Source organism: Zootermopsis nevadensis, unplaced genomic scaffold, assembly GCF_977971745.1.
Source record: "Zootermopsis nevadensis isolate Lab colony 2312 unplaced genomic scaffold, Znev_1.0 Znev_ptg000007l, whole genome shotgun sequence".
NCBI classification, from domain to species: Eukaryota; Metazoa; Arthropoda; class Insecta; order Blattodea; family Termopsidae; genus Zootermopsis; species Zootermopsis nevadensis.
In genome coordinates, this window is record NW_028259139.1 from 8,890,333 (window position 1) to 8,910,124 (window position 19,792).

General features: G+C 36.1%; 1 protein-coding gene across 2 annotated transcripts in view; it reads right to left on the reverse strand.

Moving 5' to 3' along the window:
- Positions 1-19,792, reverse strand: part of loh (thrombospondin type 1 domain containing lonely heart) — a 237,466-nt gene that overhangs the window by 13,988 nt on the left and 203,686 nt on the right. The window lies entirely within an intron of this gene.

The window sequence follows — 19,792 nt, forward strand, 5'->3', positions numbered from 1 at the left end:
CAAGTCAGTCTGTTCGCGAAACTTCTAAAAATAGTCTCGTCATATAAACAGATAACCAAGATCTCAAATTACACAAATGCGATATCCATTTTTTTTATTTTATGTCATATCATATCACATTATTTTCACTTCCAGTAAGTATGTTTGCTTGTTTGTCGTCAGTCTTTCGACTGGTTTGATGCGGTCCTCCATCTTCGCCTATCTTGCGCCAATCTCTTCATTTCCACATCCTCAAAAATCTGCGTCACATGTTCCAATCTTTGTCTCCCCCTACAATTCTTCCCTTCTTCTGAGGCACCCAGGATTGGTTAATTTGGTAATGGAAGGAACTTCCATTACCAAATTAACCAATCCTGGGTGCCTCAGAATGTGTCCCACCATCCTATCTCTTCTTCTCGTAAGATTTTTCCATAGACTCCTTCCTTCGCCTATCCTGTCTAAGACCACCTCATTTCGTACTTTATCAGTCCACTTAATTTTCAACATTTGAAAGGCTTCAATCCTTCTTTGTGGCTTTCCCACTGACCGTGTTTCGCTTCCAAACTTATAACTTCAGAAAAATCTTTCTTAATTCCAGATCAATGTTTAAGTAAGTAAGTAAGTAAGTATATGGGCTCATATTTGTTAAAATCAATACTAATAAATGCGCAGAAATAACCCGGTTGGCCATGACGTAATTTACTTATTAAAAAAACTTTTCGCCATTACTCCTTCTGTATCGATGCCTGTCACCGGTAACACGAATTCCGCTGAAGATACTCATCGCTCGAAATAGCCTACCATTCCTTTCGTGAAACTTAGCGACGGGCATAAATACAAATTTAATGAGGTAACAAGCGGTTAAAAAATGGCGCCTGTATAGAAACAGGAAGCCGGTTGCAAGATATTCTGTACTAGCCTGTTAAAGACTTCGAGATTCTAATTTCTCTCCTGACATCTAAGAACACAAAGCAAAACTGTTTGGCCTTCTGCATGCTTGTGACATCTAGCGTCGGCCTAATAACTGTAAACTTACTACAATATATATTAAATTAAAAATCCGTTCTTGATATACGTAAAATTGAAGTACATGGTACCGAAACTCAGGGGCTCTGGGCAGCTTCCACTTTATCGACAGCATTCAGCGACCCTAGTTACCTGAAAAGACTGTACCGAGTGTTAAAAGAGGTCAGCCAAAGACGTGAAGCCCGCGCGGAACAATAGGATGTGAGATGTCCAGGTTAATTATCGTTTATCGACGATCAAAATCTCACGCACTGACTTTATTGTGTCCGTGTTAGCTGGACACCAGCAGTTCAGATGACCCTGAGAGTTCCACACATCATGTTACGTCTATAAAAGTACATTCATATCAATAATTTCGTCCGGTTTTCTTCTGTTCTAACATAATAAATATTTGTAATTTTGGAAGTTGCATTTCTTTTGCGTGAAACCTTACAACTGACTAAAAATAAGGGCCTGTCTTACTGTATCATCATTACATTCTTTTAGCGGATAAAGTAATAAAAACCTAATAGCGATTGCTAACGAAGAATTCAAACCACGGACTAAATGAATACGACGCAACAAATCATCACAGCCCGCATGGTTGAAGAAATTAAGGTACCTCTGACCTCTTCTTACAGACTGACCAACCTCCCGCACGAAATGCCTCAGCGGGGGATTCTACGCTTAGCAGGGTGCAATAAGATCATATTAGGGCGGTGGTATAAGGTTGTAGAAGCGATAATTACCCTCTCCTCACATCATCACATGTAACCAATCAGAATTTAAATGCGAGTCTGTAGAAATCAGACAGGACTGTCGTATTTTGTTTCAGTTTTGAAGATGGCGGAAAGAATGATTCATACCGAAGGGGGTTTGTTTCGCAACAAAACCAAACACTTTAATTGTCGAAAGAGACAGGAAGATTACTGGTTGTCTCCCTCCTGAAGACCGTAGTAACAGACGTGTCTGATAATTTCTGTGAGTCTTGTCGAAATCTATGAAGCACCTGGATTACTAATCATCGTTTCAGTTCCGTAAATTTTAAGACCCGTGGAATAACCTAATGGTTAAAACACAATTTAAATCAATAAACGAGTATGTACATCTCTGGAATCTTACAGGACCGTGACGTGATTCTGTAGACACACTGTGTGTTTAGTAATCAGTGCCCAGTATGTCTAGCACGGTGTAAGGTAGCATGCTATAATCTGTAGAGATTTCAACAAAGGCGGAATATATATTGCAATTTTAGACTTGTTCTCTGTATTTTAGATAAATAATTCAATAGCTTTTACAATTATAATAATGTTATAAGGCCTAATAATATGTGGAATTACACCTACGTAAGTCAGTTCGATTAGATTTATAAATTAAATAGGCCAAAGTCTCTAGACACCAAATTAAAACATTACAGGGGCTAAATAACATAAATTTAAACATATGAACGTGGATGGGGGTTAAAAATTTTACACGTAAAAAGAATGGTTAGATTTTGTTAGAAAAAAATAAAACATGAACTACGTCATAATTATAACTGCAGCCATAAATCATAGGTTGAATTTTGTATTTGAAACAGCGTTATTAAGCAGTGAAATTAAATCATCATTATCATCAATCACGAGATTTGTAATCGCCTATTCAATCTCATTTGTTTAATATGCGTTTTGATTTCTTTCCTTGCAATATTTTTTTTTCCTGAGTTACTAGAATTTAAAACTGCCTTTTGAATATAATTTTATCATCTTCTTCCATCCTTTCTTCATGTTCGTGTTTCCTACATTTACTTCCAGTCTGAGATTCTGTTTGTAATATTATTATTCTCTAACTCCAATATCCTTGGTTCGTCTTTGATCTCGGAAGAAAACTGCCACTCTCAAACAAAACTAATTTCAGAAGCGTCGTGGTCCTGAAAGCAGATTTTGGAGACCCTCAAACTGAATACCATGGGGCACAGCGCAGATCACATTCCCTTACATTAGCCTACCAGTTTGTTGACTTAACTTTGCACGTGACATGCGTGCTAACAACGCCCATGGTTCAATATGTTGACATATGTTATCTTCCTTCCACCGACCATGTAAAGTGAGGTCGTAATTTATTCACTGCAGTTAATCCGGTGTTTTAATGAGGGTAATAAATGTCTTGTGTAAACATCAAACAAAATGCAAAACGAAATTTAGAGACTGAAATATACTTGATGTTATAAACAGTGAGTGGTCATACACCGTTCGAAATTGCTGATATGAAGACTTGGTATTGGATACACAAAATAAAATTTAAAATACTTAAAACAGATATAAAAATTCATACTAGTTAGGGTCTGAATCAACAAACTTTTCTCACCAGGTTAAGATATTGATACACTAGCTAAAACACATCCCATTGCTGGATTATATAAATATATTATTAACAACACATTATTTTAAAGTCCTACCGGAATGAAGTTTTCGAAAAAAGTAAGAAATACAAAAAAAATTATCTCCTTTTTAGTGCGAATAATTTAACGTAACAGACAAGACACGTTCATCTGTCTCTGGTGGAAAATTACTTGAGGGAAGTTACGAATAAGTTAATGGAAGAAAATTAATAATAATTAAGATTGATGCTAAACGTTTTACTGAAAGATACTGAAACGTAGTGAAGTGAATATATGCAAATAAAAGATTTCACATCTGAACTGTTATAAATTTCGGAATGTCTGTATTACTGCGTACGTCCAAGTTGAAATTTCGATACCGGTGGCTTGACATGGTAGCGGATTTGTGATCGATGTTTGATGAATAAGCTAGTACTCTATGTTTAACTGAAGGTTTAAAATACGACAGTACCGAATGCCAGATTTGACTGAATCGATTTGTATATGGTTCACAACAGAGGTTCTAAATTAGAAACGATACACACAGTAACGAACAGCACTGAATGGTTTAAACTAACACGAGAAAATTTGTATTAATCATGAACGTAAATCGTTAATCCAGAGAGAAGATATTAAGACATTTCAATAACACTGCAAATTCAATTAAAATTACTTGCAATTCTGTTTCACTTCCTGCTGCGAGTTCTGAAATTATGTTCGCAATGCAAACTACAAGACTAAATGCAATATTTAGAAGGTAAACACTTTTACAAGGGCTCTTATCTTACTATTTAACAACTCCGTAATCTGTTATATGGAATCCATAAGGATTTTTGCCGTTTTAATTGATCACCCAACAACCCAACTCAAGACCCAACCACAAGGTCTCCCGAAAATATGTTCACGAGGTCACAAAATTTCCTACTTTTATAGCGACTGAAAGTGGCAAGATTTTTCGACCAAATTCTGTATGCATTTCCCCCATAAATCCCATATGCCCATTTCATCTCAACCTTCTTGATTTACTCCAATTACATATCATCATATATTTCATGTAATTTTCTATAGCTCCATGTTTATTCATCTTACTTAGATCCAAATATATTCCTTCAAACGTTCCTACCTCATAAATTCTTTCCTCAGATTTAACAACGTGTTTTGTAGCCATTTAAAACCACGGGTAAAATTATACGTAGTTTTATAAACTCGAAGCTTTGAGCGTTTAGATAGACCATGGTTACATAAATCTGAACTGAAAGGTAAGGCTAACATAATTGCAGGTATTTTACGAGCATCACTTAAATCATGCAAAGTATTGCCGTTACACGCTGCACCCATTTCATTCCATCTGACTTAAATCGCTTCAGGATATCAGCAATGTGCAAATACTTTAAAGATGCACTTCTCTGAATTCCCTTGAGTTCAGTATAAACCTACATCTCAATGCTGAAAGATACTTACGCATTTATGACATAACTGTAACATTACCACCTTCAGGCAACAAATATCTTACAAGCGATTAGAACTGAGATATTGTCCTTAAACACCTTTCTGTGCCAAATATATTAAACACGAATATTTACTATTCTTCGTACCTTATATCAGCACAAGGTAACTGAGCTTAATGAGACGGTTAAAAATAAACAAATATGAAAATAATGGGTTCTAACGCCATTTAGTCTGGTAGAAGTTTATCAAAGTTTCAAAGGTACATGCTGCCTCCATCATCAGGGCGATGAGGCATCAAAGACCTCTGAAACGCTGATAAACTTCTACGAGACTACAAAGCGCTAAAACTCAAAGGCAGCCATATTAATACTCACCGCCGTGAAAAAATCAAATCCTACGAAAATATAAAAGGGAAATTCCCATACGTATATTCATGCATAGTTCGAAAATTATGCTCGTATACTCGCAGCATGGAGCAAACGGATAATTGTGGAAAAATATGTTTTTATCTGTCTGAGATAGATTCTGTTAAATGGCTAGTAGTTTTAAGAAGTATTTCTGACAAGAAGAGAGTTTCATCTGAAACGTATAAAACTGGCTATGTCAACGGATAAATAAACTTACCCGACGGATCTGTAATTGTTTATTATTCGAAGCTCAGCTAATTGTAAATAAGAGACAATGTTGGGGGACATATTCTCAGAATTGTTTCTACTGAAGAGGTTTGTTTATTTCACGAGTGTGTGCTTTAAGGTCGAGATAACTACATTTTTAAAATGAAGAGGATCTTTTTACAATGTTTTACATTAAAGTAGAAAAGAAAAAACTTCAGTCTTGTAAGTTTAACTGATGGAACTCATATTAAAGCTGGCCTACAATACTGTTATTGACGATTAATTTTCTGAGAATAATTAATTTCACTCAAGCAGAAAAATAATAAAATAACACGATTTAAAATTCCAGCTCCTACCTCAAAAGAAAACCCAACGCATCTCCATTACAAATATCAATTTGTTAATAATGTTTAGGAAATGATCACTGCTTATTATAATAAACACACAAATTAATAAATACAACGTGTGGATAAAATTCAAGGTTAGTTAATGTTAAAGTAAAGGTACATATAGTTACCACTAGGCTTCATAGAACTAATAATCGAATATTTGTTAACTTTGTTCATGGAATTTAATTTGTTTCTGCTCACGAACCGTGCGGAAACAGCGAAAACAGTTAACGTAACAGTTTCAGGTCAAGTCAAAACAGGAATTAAAAATGGAATAGAATACAATTTCCCATTTTCATGTAAGCAATCTGAACTTCGTCTACGTGGGTGTGATAGACGAAGCGTGGGTGAGCAGTGACGTACTGTTACGTTGGAATTTGGTGCCATAGATCTTGCATCATTCAGAGCCCCACATACCAAAGAGTCTCTCGTCTGTCAATGTAACGAAGGTCATTAGTGGGCGCTTGGCGTCGTAACCGATGTTTGTAATTACATGGTGTGATCTGACGCAATGTTCACTATTCAATGAACGCCGTGTAACTTGACATCACTTCTCAAATAGATCGCGGTAACGTTGCACCTTCCAGTGGGTGTACAAAAAGTAGCCATTACAAGCCCAATGGTACCTGTACTACTTCGTTTCGTGTTTATGGGTTTCCTATGGTTCTCACTGTAAACAGATTTTTTTTTAAAAAAAGAGAATTTTCAAGTTGACATTCGTAATGGTTAAGAGTTTTGTACCGCAAAGGAAATAACCCATATCCAATACAAATATCAACTGGTTAATGTTCTTTCAAGAAATATTCCTTGTTTACTCAGGATCATATGAACTCGATAATTGTGGGAAAAACGAAAAATTTATTCATAAAATTATTCACTGTCTGGAATTTTTTCATCGTCCTTGTTAAAAGAAAGAAACCACGACGTTTCGGAAACTCGATGTTTCCGTCTTCAGGCGAGAGGTACCTACTCAGCTGAGTCCGTCAGATGGAGCTAGCCTTAAGTGTAATCCACCATCGTCAGAACCCTTTACAAAACGAATAGCAAAATTTATTGTTACAACAGGTGTTTCTTAGCGAGCTGAGTGACAGAATGCAGGTCCTAGAATCTTCAATGGATTATAAACGACCTTCTCCAGCAAGTAAGCTACATTTTCACTATAAACATTTTGAGCCTGAGTCCTTAACTTACATAACCTTTTACCAAAGTACTAATCTCCCGTCTTCCAGCACACAAAAAATCCTAGAAAACTCGGGTGATAAATCCTTTGAATGCGTCTAGAGAGTTTGAAGTGTGGGAGTGCAGTGTGACCAACATTCTGCGATCAACACACCCACACACTTTGTCAACACTGAACCAGTTATTTAAACACATCTTCAGCCATAAAATCACAGCCTGGAAGAATACATTTAATAACACACTCGTTCTAAGTAAAAATTCAAAGAACAGATTAGAAACACGTGATTTGCAAAAACTTCTCTCTTTACATTTAATCAGTGTTTATTACTTGCACAGATTAATCTTAATGCATTATTTTAACACATCCACGACTTAAGTACGTCACTGACTTATTAGACACTGTCCGTTGAATTTAAATCTCAAGCAATCTTGAAATGTTTATTGTATTCAACTACAACCAATCCATTAGTCTGTTGCTGACGAAACGACATATTTAAAAGCACAGTAATACAAATCACAGTTTCATTATAGACATCTGCATTTTTGGACGTTTTTAATATATGGGATTCTATAAACGAATTGACTATTTATTCTAGTTTATAAGAAGGTTTAATACAGCAGAAATAAATTTAAAACACAGGTGAGAATGTCGGTTTGTCCATTATTTTAAAAAGGTAGCTGAACTCCGTAAAAATAGTACAATATCTACCGGTTCCTTTGTAGAATATTTTAAACGCCGAATCAAAATCTAATTATAATAACTCTTTTGGCGTCTTGAACAGGAGTGCCAACGAAAACACGCACGTTACGTTCGCGAGATAGGAACGTATCCGGCTATATTCAAAGTGACGCACTGTCATTCATATTTCGTGGAATTACTCTCATCAGTGAGGACTTTAAATATTCAACACAAGCGACGGTAAAGCTTAAAGATTGTTGTCTTATGTCTACTTATTAACACATGTGTCCCCTACAAATTATTCCTAAACACTGTCAAGAAGGAATTTTATTTTTAATATTCTAATTGTAAATTTTCCTTGATCCTTGCATGTTTATATTTTAAGCCACTAGTCTCATTTTTGTTATATTTTAAAGATTTATTTGTTTAATTAGCGACATCTTGGCAGCTTTATGCAAACGCAACAACGTTCAGATACTTGAAAATTACAGTAAATCAAAATGATATTAATGGCAAAATTAAGAGTCTATTACATTCGAGAAATATTTGCAACGATTCAGTTCCACTTCCCACATTCTATTAGAACCATAAAGATTAATATATAGATAACTAATTTTTTATCGGTCTTTCAAGATAAAATAACATAAAAGATATCTAGGTAGAAAATAATAGGCAAACAACTTAATTCAACTCGAACTATCATTAGCAAAATAAAAAGTAATATGATTAATCACTGTCAAAATGGAAACAAATCAAACTAAAACTAGTATAACATAAATAAATTACTTGAACATGAAACAATAAAAGTTATTAAATTATATATATACTAATTAATAACATATACAACAAAAATAAAAGCAGTGTAACTCGACACGAATTTGCCTTAAGCAATGACATGCAGTTAAATGTGCTCTGTAAAACATGCGTGTCAGAGAACCATCACATCGCCCCCCATACCGAGTTACGGTTGGAGCCAGTATTTTATAGGAATACATTTGTTCTTAACAATAACATTGTAGTCAAAACCAATTTGTAATTACATGACATCCCTTATTGCATAACATAATTTATGAATACTACAGTTGTGAATGAAGTCATAAATGAGAAACACAAGATGATGAATCTGCTATCCAAAGACAAGGATGTTAATAAAGCCGCGGGCCACGTATGTCCGGTCCTTATGTTAATAACCCTGATGTATGACGCGAGTCTAAAACCTAGGCTGAACTATAATTGCTTTTAAACAAATATCCACGTGGCAGTAGCCTTAACATCATCTACATATTTTATTGTTCAAAGCAAACTCTGTTATTCAACATTGTAAATGAGAATATTTACAATTAAGATATGTTTTATTTATCATCGTGTTTTAAACAGATTTAGTCACTATGCCGTATACTGGTTATAACGTTTCCATAGCAAAATAAAGTAATTAAAATACCAAAATCAAAACTGAGCGTCATTATGAACTGCATATTCATTCGAAGTAACAAAACATAAACTAGTAATATTGTTAGTGAATGCTGTCAAAGCATGGTTTTCGATGTTGTTACTACATGGAAAATTTCAATGATTTACACAATCGAACAGTAATTTAGGTTTCTATCTCGGTATGTCCCAGTGGATATGAAAAGCCAAAAAGCCCTTAGAAAAGAGAATAATTAATACGCAATCACACATTAAAATAATCCACGAATAATCACAAATAATTAAATTTTTGTAATATGCTATTTAAATTTATAATACCTCAAAGTGGAAAAGGAAAGTTATCTTCCTAACTCTATACGTCTTTAACACCTTGAAAACACCAGAGATTCTAGCTTACTCTGTCCAAATCATATACTAACATTGTATGTATACTGTAGCATGTTTAATGAGTGCAAATAATTGACAGCTATTCGCAATTTTTATGTTCTTCGCGAGGTTTTAAGGACCAAGGTAATTTCCAAACAACCCCATCTAGCGCCCAAGTGAAAATAATCTCTAGACCCTGACGCAGTGCGTGAATATTGGCTTTAGAAAACATCTTCCAAAACCCTCCTCCTCTAGCCGAAAGAAAGATCCAAAAAATTTCAGATTTACGGCAGTTTCCGAAGATAACTCCTGCTGGTGCCTTGTTCTGTCCGACACAGCTGACACGAGTGTTGTCTAAACTGGCAGGCGGCACATGTGATGTGGCACCATTCAAGACAGGCGACTTCAGCACCTTTTTTGTCCGTGACCGGTCCAGTACTGTCTTCCAAAAGCGAGAAGGCATTCACATAAATCTTTCCAACTGTCCAGATCTAAATAAGTTTTCCACGTCTTTATTTCGCAACATCCGAGCTCAACGGCTGAAATGACACAGCTGCTTTTGTGAGGATTCTCATGTTTTCTTCTGTATCCCAACCAAAGCAAATGATTATTCGGCGAGAAACTGAACTAATGATCCCACAATTTTGTTTTACAGCCAGACACTGACATCTTGTAGACAGCCACTGGCGTTTGGTGGAATATAACTTACGTATTGGGAAGGTGAAACGAGCAAAACGAAACGGCGAAGTGGGATTACACATTACGAAAGTTGAACAGGTAAAGCGAAGTAGAGAAAAGTAGACTACATGTTATAAGGGTTAAACGCGTAGGTAAGTAGAGAGACGTGGGTCATGGTACATTTTTTAAAGCGTAAAATTGTCTGGAAAGAATGTGATTCCTAGATTATTTTTTTTAAAAAAACGCATTAACATCATTTCTGCTATTCGCCACAGCGGTCAAACCGGCTCATTGCCTCATCCAGCAACCTCCCTTAAAGAAAATCAGCCTAAGTGTAAAACTAGCAGTTCACATCCATCCAACAGAATTCGTGACAATTGCATTACCAAAGTACACTTTATGGTATGGTGCCTGGGCACACCAAATAGAATTTTTCAAAATTTCATTCCTGAAGATGGCAGTAGGATGTTCCTCCGAAACAACTGTAACCACTTAAAAGTCAGAACGGTGCCACGGTAGTCATTTATCACGGCCTTACTTCTAGAAATCATTAGGACCTAGGTAGAACAGTCTTTCGATTATTTTATGGGAGCGTATTACATTTTTAAAATAATTCCTATCACGAAATGCAAAGTATTTTCTGAAAATAAATAACGTATGTTTGTTGTTAACAATGATAAACAATGAACATACAGACAGACATTAGCTGTTACATACATACAAATTATTACAATGCACTATAATCGCTTTCTTTAACGTCAGTCTTTTAAGCTCGTATGAACCTACAATCTCACCGAACTGAATAAGATCTTTTATTATCCTTCTACTCGGATGAATAAAACTGGTCGTGAGAGAGGGTAAAAAGAAATACACAAAAAATTATGAGGTTATCAAATAAATTCCTTCTTTCCTTTATTATATTCTAAAATGTTCTTATTTGAGAATAATTCCACTAAATCGCAGCTTCGAGAGAAGATACAAGAAGAAGGATAAACATCAACTACTTTGCGTTTCTTATTTAAATCACTGACAAAGAAAAGAAATAAACACATAAGAAAGAAATAAGATTAAAATTCCTAGTCGTGGACTGTCTTTGTACATCCGAGTGCATTTTCCTATCATTTTGTAGGCTTACTTCTCTTTACAAGGCAACGGAATGGACAGAAATGAAATTCTGGTGAGGATTCTATGCTTTAGTTTGCTACCTGCCTCATGATTCTTCCTTTGTATCTCTGAGATAATTTATTTCGACTGTAGCAAGGCGAACTAGCAACTTGGTCATTGTATGCATGAATGCAAACTTCATAGCGTTATTCTACTAGTTTTACAGACGCAAACGGCAATGTTGCAAAAGAACGGTTCTCATTAATGTGGTCTGCGATGCAGAAACGGACAGGTACATCCAAACCAAGGGTGGGAATATGTAATGTTAACTTTAGAATAATGGTATATGTGATCCGGTATCTATAGTAGGAAACATCAAATTGAATGCTTCAAGGTCACGGAAGGACTTAACCCTCTTTTACAGCGCTGCTATGCAGCGTATTTGAGCTGTCTTCACTCGCCTGGTTTCTGCTGTAAGCGTTTATTGCTGTTTCATGCAGGGCAGAAAATTACGCTGTAATAAAGATGAAATGAAGTGCTAAACCGGATTTGAACTAAATTATGCAAATTGTGCAGAACATAACTGATTATGTGTACAAAAGCATTTATTCGGTTAGGTTGATTTGCATTTATTTTACGCATATAATTTAATATGCGTTGGAAAAATCGGCGATGAAGAAGGCTTTGTTAATGCAACATAACAAGACAGTTTTCGCCTCCAAATACAATAGTATGTAGATCTACTACCATGTTTTATATAACTTCGACGGCCTACATAAAACGTGTATGAAAAACCACTGCAAATCTGGCAAAAACACAAGTGTTAGAATATAATTACAATATAAGACTAGTTCAAAATACAATAACAGTTTACCGGCTGTCCTGACCGGGGTTTTTCGTGGTTTTCCTCAGTCCCTCCTAGTAAATTCCGTTATAGTAGCTTAAATTAGGCCACACATCCTTTCCGATTCATTATTCACTATCATTCTTTCATTAGACGCTACACAGCCTGAGATACTGAAAAAGTGTCGTTAAATAACCTATAAATAAATAGTTTAAATCGTCTTCTGCGTGGTAATACTTATTCTAAGCCCCTGTTACCGGTTATACCACTCCATATTTTTCTAACGATAAGAGAATCTTTACTGTTCGCTGTTGCTAGCGATAATATTCTGATGAAAAAGGAGGTAGTAATTCTCATACTTTCCTTTCCTCCTATTGGCGCCAACTGCGTGCAGCGAGATCTGAAGAAATATGGCTTCCAAAACAAAATATGCTCGAGGCTTCTTATTTTATAGCTAGCCGAAAACTACCAATCATTCCGTGTCGCCGTTAATATACAATAAACTGTGATCCGATAACATACAACACGCATGATAACTAACTCATTTAAGACAAGCCTGTTCGTTGGACACCCCCAACAGGCGTCATGACGCTCCACAAGAAATACGTTATTCTGAACACACTTCTTGGAACCTGAAAATACGTTAATCTGAAATATAGCTACTCAAATTTTATGATCACGCTTATTTTTATTTTAAAATTATGTTCTCCGGCTGTCGCTATAAGACCCAAATCTGAAGGCACTTTTTCGTAAGACAAGACTTTTCAAAGGCAGAGTCCTTTAACAACAAGAATTTTTATGTTTACTGGTGATAACACTATTAACCTTTTAGAGCCATATAACTGTATATATGTACTATATGGCTTCATAATCATTAACCCTGCATTTTCCACCCAGATTTTATGTAAGAGTTTCGTATGATTCTCAGATTAAACATCGATTATTTACTTGATCAGCGTTAAATAACTGATCTATGTAACGGTGAAGTAGGGTGTTGTCTTTGCGGTACGGACTGAATAATGAGAAGTCAATCAATGGGTGACTGACACGGAATTAAGAGAGATTTAAAGAGTTATGCTAGTAAAATGCTAAACCGATGCCCCATAGCCCCGACTAACGAGATGTATTGTATGCGTGATGAATAAAGTATGTAAATTTACATTTGTATTCGGATGCCCAGAGAACAGGCGAGGAATTACACTTGATTTAAGTCTGTATGTTCAAGGCAAAGGTTTCTCTAGCGTTACGTGTACTCGTTAAACAGATGACTTTGATGCGACGGAAAAGGATTACATTAGAAAAATAAAGAAATAAGATAAAATACTGGAAATTAATGATCAGTACGAAGCATGCAAATTACAGTCAAATACTCAGTTAAAACAAAACAATACAAAAACGTTCCGTTCTCTTTTTGTTGATATTTTTATTACGAAGCGCTCCATATAAGTATAGCATCAAAATTAGAAATTTGCATATAAATCCTAGTTACTGAACTGTGTGCATGGGAATTGGTGTACGGTGGAGTGTATTTGAATGCAAAAAAGAATTAAGCTCTTATAAATGTTCTGTTCACATTATACGGACGTTCTGCAACAAGATTCTGATCAAACAACAAGGCGGAATTATGAACACAAGGGGAAAAATAATGCTTCATAAAGATGAAATAATCATGCAGAAATAGCATTGGTACAAATATACTGTGAAGAAAGAGAATTTAATCCTACGATGCTTATTGGAGTAGACATTTTCTACATTTATTTTTACAAAACTTTATCAGTAGGATCTGAAGTTTCTATACTGCAGTAAATGAGAACAATATGGCCGCTGACCGAAGCTGGATAAGGTTGAATTGCGTCCAAAATAATAAATTAATAACAATTTACTTTCCAGCCTACTTTGTAAAACCTAGAGAATTTGTATGATTTTGCTGAAATCGGAATCAGATAAAAGACATATCTCGAAAGTCAATGAAGGCTAAGATGTTACCTTGATCGAAAATTAAATGTACGCTACTGGTGATTACAAGATACTTACACTTATCTAGAAAAGCAAACATCCTGATTTTAATTACAAATATTTAGAAAATGTTAAAAATGCTTTCTAAAAAATTAAAACAGACAATTAACCTATAGCATAGGGGCTAAATGTAAAATTAATCGATCAGCTTATGAAGCCCTTCATCAGAAACAAATGTTTGTTCATAATTGGAAGTGAAATGTAAAGTTTTCTGTTGTACATATGCTTCCGTTTATCAGCCAGCTACTTCCCCCCTCACGCGGCAAGTACCAGAACTGGAGTCGCGGCGAAACCTTTGCGAGCCAATGATATCATGTAGCCTTAAAGTCTTACAAGTGTTTAATTTCAGAGGGTGGAGAAGGCGACGTGGAGGCGGCGACCTTTCAAGCGCCCGACGTAATATCCAGACGATACTGATACATCGCTTGCTGTTATGCTGATCGTTTTGTAGGAGTGGCGCTGATGTCATTTTTATGCCATCAGCTTCTGAAAATTGGTCCTTTGCCGCTTGCATAATTTAATCATTTCATGCTGAAAGCAAATCTTGTTTTGATTTGGTCAGAACGGAGTCTGGTTTTAAACCAAACAAAGAAAGGGAGAATTGTTTGTGGTTTATAATTATAATCCAAAGGAATGCAAATTTTATAACATACAAAAATAATATATCAAAGAACAGAGAAAAGAACGTATTCCTTACACTCGGGAGGTATCCAGTTCAAAACTTGACTGCACATATACCAAGAGATTTTTAGTTAATTTGCCAGTTAACAAGAGATATGGCGAAAGAATGTAACCTTTCAACAGATATTTGGTATGATTTAAGGGTCTCGCGTCTGTAAGTACGAACCTGGCTGTTTTATGGGTTGTATCGCCTTGTAGTCTGGTAGAAGTTTACAGACGTTTCAGAGGTCCTTGCTGCTACACTCTAGAAGACAATCACTTATTTCACAATTCATTTATTCTCCATCTCCTCGTGAAATCTTCCGATTAACATTCTGTTAAATAAGATATATTACACGGACCTTACGAGAGATGCTTAAAAAATTTATATATGAGTTAGAAAGGCACGGGGATTCTGGGACACGCTATATAAGGAAATGCCCGTCTATGTGTTTAAATTGTATTACAATGTAAGAGATAATGCGAACCAAAAACAAATGAAAACAGCCAAATATAATTCTCTGAACACTGTTAAAACCTACTGCAGGGAGGAAGCTAAAACTAATTACAAATGAAATTACTCTCGCCGTTTCACTGTCGCTTTATCACGAATTTATTTTTATCAGATTGCTAGATTATCACAAGACAAAATGGTGACCTGTGGCGTGAATTACACCCTTGAGACTCACAGATTAATCTTGTCACCATTCCTACATTTTGTAGTCAAACCGCAGGACATCCAAAATAGATGATACATTTTCTTTTGTGGCTGATGGAATGAACGTTACATGAACCAACCGTTGTAGTTTAAGTTACCTGTTTCAAGATTCTGTGTTAGTGTAATACGAAACCAAATCCTCGCCCAATGTGGGCTTTATTTTCTCATTCAGTTGTTAAAATATCATGGGCGTGGAACATTATGATTTGCGTTTTTCAAGCTGAAGGCATTTGTTACGAAAATGAATAATGTAGTTGCTATATTTTTTAAGCAACAGATTTCTCGTCATAATCCCACGTACTGATGTCTGTGCACACTAATTTTAAAATTGTACACTCGCTACAGTCACCCTAGAGGTCTCTCTCGTCAATGATTTTATCTCGAGCGAACGTTCCATTCGGATATTGAAGATCGTCAGATCTTTTCAGCACAATAAAGCTGTAATTCCCATATAAGTCAAGCTGTATTTTAAATCAAATATAAAGATCAAACATCCTTGGGCGTCAGACGTCCAGTAAAATACTATTAGCACAACAAAATAACTGAACCTGAGTGTTATTTAACAACGCCTTATGAAAACACGTTATTTAGCAATGAATGAGAGGACAGATACGTATGATGAAAGAGAAAGGCAGGGTATTGGCCTGTCTGAAGCTGATATCCGGACACCCGCCTGGAAGGACTGAGGAAAAACAAGAGAAACTTCGGACAATGACCGTGCTCTGGTCAACATTCGATCTGGGTACTAAATGATTATAAATTAGACGTATCGCTGCTTTACCATCCTGTAAAGTAAGGACAAAGACTTCAGTGTCGAGTGTTTCTCTCGATAATTACACGGATGGAAATTAAAATAAGTTACAGACTCCACGTAGGCCATGAGAATATTCGATTAATTTTACTTTTATTAATAGAAAACGTCATAGAATGTTGTTATCCTTCGGTCCGCGGCTTGAACAGAATTTTGACCTTTTGAAATTGTTCCTTGTGGAGCGAAAAAGTTGCTCACTCCAGGTTTAAAACGTAATTTACATTCGGAAATGAAACGTGAAATCGAATACAAATTGACATAAAATCACTGGGAGAAAAGCATGCAAACACCATTAGCTAAAACCTGTATTCGTGAACAGAGGCCAATTTTCCGCTGGATCATTTAACGGTTGCCAGTTTGAACTTTTGTGGCCATAAAACGCAAAAATTCTTTAGCTGTTAAGACTGGTGAAGTCTGAATAGCGACCGACAAGTCCTTTTAAACTGACAAATCTACATATCTAGCGAGCTCTGGAAATTTACATTTTGCAAGTAAAACCAGCTGTATCCAACAGAAAAGGCGAATACCAAATTTGACAGACCAGTACCAATACTTCAGTAAAAGTAAAGTAAAGTTTGTCCCACTTTACGCCATGTAGGCTTTTGGGGTGAGTGGAGGTATAGCTCCTCTCTTCCATGACCTCGGCACTAGATGGGGGTGAGTGGTCAGCATCACGCCCCTGCCGGCTTTACCCCCGGGAAAGGACCCCGGTACCCATTGTAGAGGAGGCTGGGTGGGCCCCAGAGCCGGTCTGGACGCAGAGGCTAGAGGAAAAATCCTCTGCCCCCGTCGGGGATCGAACCCCGGAGCTAGTCACTATACTGACTGAGCTATCCCGGCTCATACCAATACTTCAGTATCTGCGACAAATAGGCTACAGTTTTTAATATTATAGATCTGTAATAGGCGATACATGCTGGAAGCAACTTTTCTGCCATACTTCCGATCGATACCCATCGCTTATCGCTGTGGAGGACGCTTGTACTGGCGTATTACGTCGTACCATTGACCATATTCTGTGAAGTGCATCGTAAGTAGATGGTAACAAGAGTGCTCAAGAATATTAAAACGTCATGTTCGTGAAAATTATAATTACATTATTTTATTCAGACACTTTTCAATAAACGAGCAATTTGGTTTGCCTCGGTGTGAATCCTGCGTTAAACAACTCAAAACCTATCTTCGCTTGTGTTTCAGTGTCAAATGTCCCAGGCGTTTGAGGTCCTGAAGACTTGGGAGCGACATCCACTTTCCCAGACAGGACGAAGAGCACTTGAGTGACGTCACGTTTCCTGTCTTTTCTGACGCATGCATCTTAATCCCATATAAAAATGACAGCACTCTAGCAAGAGATGTTGTCACACAGATACAGACGGACGGAACACGGTTGGAGCCGATAATTTACTTTGAGCACAGGAACATACAAATTTCCGATTAAATAATTATTAATTTTTCCGTTACTTATCCGTTTTTTAGTTAATATGATTGTCACGAACAAGAAATACCGTTTATCAACCGTGACTGAATTATTTGTACGCAGATCATATAATTTTTCATTCTGTAAGTTGTAAGAATACTTGTTGCAAGATATCTCTGAGCTTTCTTTGACGGTTATAACAGGCTTGCATATATTTTGCGTCCAACATGAAATTTACTAATATATTATAGCTTGCATCTGTACTTCATGAGAATTATAGCCTCGACCTCCATGTTAATTACATGTGGTGAACAGTACTAATTATGAAGCTCATCATTATGTAATTCTCTCACTATTTCTTTTACTTCCTTTGTCTTGGTATTAGTACTTTATTATCAAACGTTCTCTATGTTATGTTTTCCTATTACCTTCAGTGTTAGAAACCAGTTTTTCATCAATATATCAATGATGTGCGAATTGTAATGAATGTTTTGTTGAGACTGTACATGCTTTCGCCACATGCTGCATATGAATCATGCCACTACACAGAAAGTGGACGGTAAAGAGAAAAGAATGTGTTACTGCACTAGTATTTCAATTAACACACTCGGAATTACCACTTTGTAGGAGAGAGACTTTTTGTATGGACGATAAGCAGGGGTATATGGATTAGAGTTGAACGTAGAATGGCTTTTTCCTCCCACTGTCTCATCTGAAGCCAGACACCAGGACTATGAGGACTTACCCACGATCCGTCAAAGGGCAATGAAAAATTGACCCTAATTCTTACAGTGGGGGAAATTTTTTTTACTGCATTTCAAGGCGTGTTACATCGCATAATATTATTAAACCAATACACACTTTATTATATGTATTGAATACAATAAAGAATCCAAATTGGAGAAAAACCTATGTTGAACTGAGGATTTTTTTTTAAATTTAACATGTATATTTTAAGCCGCTGAATCTGGGCCAATCGGAACTCTGTAACTGAACTGTAAACATTCTTCCAAAATAACACATTTCTGAAAGCGAAATACAATTTTGATGTGCAATATTTGGATACACACGACATGTTATATAGTGAAGATCATTGGAATAAAGAATAAAATAAAATTTAGAGTCAATACACGACATTTTGCTTTCACGACGACTAAATTCAATGACGTCTTCACAGGAAATCAGCCACATGCTTGGGCTGGTTTCTCACTTAACGTTTCCCAAAAAAGATAAATGCAGAGGGTCTCACGGCGATGAATAGAGTATGTTGATTGTGGTCTTGTGGGTTGTGACACGGTGTGGCCAACCATCGTTTCGGAAAAAGTACTGCCTCGATCTTCAGGGTACGAAGGTTCCTTCGAAATGTTGGTAACCACCTATACCACCACACAGTGTCACAACCCAGAAGATCACATCTGACGTCTGGCTTAATTTACCAGCCAAATATAAATACCACTAACCCTGCGTTTTGCAATAAAGACACAAAATTTATTGCTTTATGAAATTAGTATAACTCACAGGACAGCCACTCTTCATCTGATGATTCTGTTTAGTTCTTCCACTATTCAATAAATTTCCCTTTCCTGAGCCCAATATTCATCACCGTGTTCACAAACGCCCACCATTGGACCATTTCCTAAGCCATTTAATTTAAAAGATGGTTGTCTTCTGGGTTGTAGCGGTGTGCAAACATCAAATCATATACATTTCATTCCATTTCAAACCTTCATATTCTGTTCTTACAAAATTAATTTTCATACCTTCTCCAATCAAAGCGACGCTCTAAATTCGGCATCTAGCAAATATATGTCGGATGATCTGGCAAAATATCATCGAAAGTTGTATCTCAAGAATCCCAGATAGATGACAAAAATTTTATGCCTGTGAATAAATAATTTTGAATAAATAATAATAAGACCTGATGATTACAATTTCAAATTCAGAACTTTTGTTTACTAAACACAGGAAAAATTGTTAGAAATATTACAGTACTGATATCTGACTTAAACACTAGCGTGGCTTCAAATTCGTCTTTACATGTAGCAGAAATAAAATTAAATAAAATTATGGCGTTCGTGATGTTGTATAACTTTTTTT